Source organism: Herpailurus yagouaroundi, unplaced genomic scaffold (assembly GCF_014898765.1).
Source record: "Herpailurus yagouaroundi ecotype Mexico unplaced genomic scaffold, PumYag 55563, whole genome shotgun sequence".
Lineage (NCBI taxonomy): Eukaryota > Metazoa > Chordata > Mammalia > Carnivora > Felidae > Herpailurus > Herpailurus yagouaroundi.
Window position 1 is genome coordinate 159 of NW_024413991.1, and position 4033 is coordinate 4191.

General features: G+C 50.2%; 1 long non-coding RNA gene across 1 annotated transcript; it reads left to right on the forward strand.

Moving 5' to 3' along the window:
* The first annotated feature begins 486 nt into the window (after positions 1 to 486).
* Positions 487 to 3015, forward strand: LOC121024093 (uncharacterized). The gene is made up of 3 exons (XR_005787601.1): positions 487 to 581; positions 1480 to 1622; positions 2680 to 3015. It is a non-coding gene; the product is annotated as an uncharacterized LOC121024093 (long non-coding RNA).
* The last annotated feature ends 1018 nt before the right edge of the window (positions 3016 to 4033 follow it).

Below are 4033 nucleotides of genomic sequence, written 5' to 3' on the forward strand. Positions count from 1 at the left end.
GATGGCCATGGGCGGCGGCGGAGACGGAGCGGCAGATGGAGGAGACGGAGCGGCCGATGGAGGAGACGGAGCGGCCGGTGGCGGAGACGGAGCGGCCGATGGCGGAGACGGAGCGGCCGATGGCGGAGACGGAGCGGCCGGGGACCCCGGGCCCCACCCTGCCGAGGCTGCCGTTTTGGCCGCGCCTGCGGAAGGCCTCGGGGAGGCGGCGGTGGGCCCCGAGGGCGGGAACGCCTTCGAGGCTGGCGAGGACTCGGACTTCGGGCCTGCAGACGAGGACGGGGCGGAAGAGCCGGAGGCCGCCGGGGACGTAATTGTGGACGCCCACCATTTCCCAATGGTGGGCTTTCGCCTTACGTTCCTGGACCTGGTGCATAGACTGCTACACCTCGTCCACTACAACCACCACATCCTCGTGCGGCCCCGGCTTCTGCAGCTCAACGCTCCCCCTGCGCCCCCAGCGGCGACCGCGGCCCACGAGGCCCAGGGCTCGTCGGCATCGTCGTCGTCGTCGTCGTCGTCGGAGGCTACCCGGGAGACCGCGGAGGAGCCTGACAAGGAGGAGCCGGCGGCCACAGAGGGTAAGGGGGACCCGCGCGTCCCAGAGGCCGGGGCTGTGGGCGGTTGCGGGCGTCCGGGCACAGAAGCCGAGGTTGGGGGCGCCCCCAGACTGAAGGCCGAGGGCCCGGGTGGGAGCCCCGTGCCGTAGCTACCAGTGGCTTTGAGAAGGAAACGTGCCGCCGCCTTCTGGCAGCCGCGGCTAAGACAGCCGAAGGCCGCGGGGTCGGTGGAGGTCTGCACGGGGGAGGTGCAGGTGCAGGAGGGTGGGAGGACGTGCAGGAGGGCGGGAGGGGCTGTGCGGGTCAGCGCAGGTGGGGGTGCAGGGGGCGGGAGGGGTCTGCAGTTCAGCGGTGTACAAGGGGTGGGAGGGGTGCGCAGGAGGGCGAGAGGGGGTGGAGCCAGAAGGAACAGAGCGAGCCAGGGGCACACCTCATTTTTGTCCACGGCTGTTAAAAATGCCAAGTTTTAGAACGTTCATCCCCAATCATTATGAACTCACGTGGGAGCACTTGGGAAAACTGAAATATTCAGGCATTGAGGGACTAATGAGCTTCATGGGAGAATTTGGAGTTGAGGCAAAACATGGTTGCAAGAAATCTCTGACAAGAACACACACAATGCAGCAGACACTGATGATTCTGATCCCTTCTTCTCCGGAGGGCCAGTTATAATAGCAGCACAGGGTGGCAGCGTGACTGGAAAGAAAGAATGTCACTGTGAAAGGGACCAAGCAGCAGAAGGGTGAGGGCCATGGAAGGGCTGTATCAACCAGGAGGAAGGGCCCCAGCTCTTCTCTTAGTTCCTTCTATCCTCCCGCTTCTCCTGCGGGGACTCTACTAGATGTCACTCTTCCTTATGCATCACAATATTTCTTCCTGTGAATGTCTGCTCCAAAGTCTGTATTATTCTTCACCAAAGGAACGACAGACTATCAGCAGGAAAACTCTGATAAGGAGGCGCAAGTCTCGGAGAGCGGGGAGGAAGAGACGTTTAACAAACAACAAGAAGGATCTCACTGAAAAACATTTGGACCCACCACAGAACAGGCCCAAAAAATCCAGGTATCCGTATAGCTCCACCTATCACCCAACCATTCCTGACATTTACCTGTTACTGACCGGGTTTTTGTTTTTTTTTTTTTTTTTCTTAATTCTCCCAATAAATTAAGAAGTTTGTTTAAAATGAATTCAGACATTCAGTTTCACCTACTTAGAATGTTAACACAACACTCAGGTACCTAGTAATAGAAATCACAGTATATGTTGAAATCTATTTCGTGGCTCCTCATTCGTTCTTGTGAGCTCTTTTGTCCTCTACCTATAAGACTACTAACAAACGGTAAACATATCAGTAACTGAGACCAGTCTTTGTTTAGAAAACAGCCGAAGCAGCAGCTAAAGTGGCTGGGCTGTTTCCTACTTGGGCATTCGTTACTTGGCCATGGAAATGTCTCCCCTTGTACTAAGTAGGAGACTATACCCTTTCGAATGTGATTACATGCAAATGGCAAAAAGTTCAGAATTTCAAGTAGGACTGCATTTAATGATTAATACCTAAGTATTCAGGTGTGGACTTTTGTATTTTATGTGACAGTCCAAAGAAACTTAGTCATAGTATGGCTATTACTTATCACTGAATTGGTAATTAAGTCTTGAAGTATATCTTGTCTTTGAATATATTTAAATGATTAACATTTGATTTTTTTTTTTCATTTTCAAAGCTGTGTATTTTACAATAACAGCCTGTTTCTCGTATGGTAGATACGGAGAATCAAGGGTCTGGGAGGGTAAGGGAGTATCGTTTGTGGAATCAGCATAGGCTTTTAAGGTGAAGAGATTTTCTTAAATCCCAGAATCCTCTCGAGGGAAAGAAAAAAGCATTGATGGGATTAGGCAAGAGGGAGGCCAGGTTGGTAGGAGCACGTGATCGAAGCCATGGGCCGCACGAGCACCCCAGGCACAAGGGTGCAGGGTACAAGAGGAAACTGTGTTCTCTCCTTGATGAGAAATAGCCCACGGACGTAGCAGGTATATACAGGGCTGTTTTCATAGGTTTGGAAAGTCACCGTTGGTGGTTACGGCTCTATGATTGCTAATTTTCTCTCATTTCATCCTGCAGCTGGGAGGAACAAAACGAGATGAAGAAAGAAGAAAGAACTTGTTCGTTGTTTCTGGTTTCTTATTTTCTAGAAGCGCATGGGAATTTTATTAACACTGACGTCATTCCAAACCGCATCCCCCAAAGAGTGACATCCAATGAAATCTGCCTTTTCTGTTACACTTGACAGATACGTTTGACAGCATGTGTTCTCATCAAAAATAAGTTTGTTTTAAAGTAATAAACTGGAAGGAAGGCAGATTTTATTTAGAGAAATCATTTTAACTCCAATCTCTCTTTTACCTCTTTGTTTTGACGCACCATGCCTTCATTAAAAGGTATCACTGACTACCATTTGACGAGCCTGCTTTAAATTATTTTATCAGGGCCCCAAATAAATTAAAATGTCAAGGTGAAAACAACTTTTGTAAAGAGGGAGATGGAGGTCAGGTCTTTAGAGCTACGCGGCTCGCTGTGTCAGGAACTAGCCGCATGTGGCTACTGAAACACGCCCGGTCTCATTTGAGACGCACTGTTAGGCCTAAAAAGGACACAACTCACTGATAATTTTATACTGATTACATATTGAAACAATACCAAATTGAGTTAAAATGTACTACTGAAATTAATTGTGCCCACTTCTTTTTACTTCTTAACATGGCTACTTTTTCTAGTGTCACTTTTTCTAGTGACACACGTGAGTTGCATCGTAATGTCTATTAGCACTGCTCTAGAGTGTGGTTTGGAAGGAAACCTGGTGGATGGCCCAGCTGGTCTGCAGGCCACATGGTGCTGCTGGGCCTCGACCCAGACACTGATTTAGAGGGTGGTTCTCAAAGTTTGGGCCCCACGACAGCCTCATCAGCACCAGCCAGGAATTCCTAGGTTCCACCCAAGACCTGCTGAGTCGGAACCTCCGAGGGCAGGCCCCGAAATGGGTGCTTTCACAAGCTCTTCAGGGGATTCTGATGCAGCTACGGTTTCAGAAGCACTGCTTCAGAGGCACAGGGGAAGATGAGACTCACCTATGGTAGAACCAGCCTTAATTCACTGGCTTGGGACTTGCAGGTCAACTGAACAGGATGGCAAGGGCTGGACTGGGGAGGGGGCCAGAACCCACAGGGGCTGAGACACAGAAGGGCTCACATTGGGTGATGGCAGAAAACTGCAGAAATAAAAAAGCTGATTCCAGAAGGATACAAACATGACACCATGTATATAAGGTCTAACAGCACATGCAAAATGATCACCGTGTACTGATCATGGATACAAATATCTAGAGGAAAAAGCATGCATAGGAGAGATGCCTGCAAATGTAGCATGTGTGGGTGGGAAAGGTAAATAACTCATTTAGGGTGGTGACTACCTCTTGGGG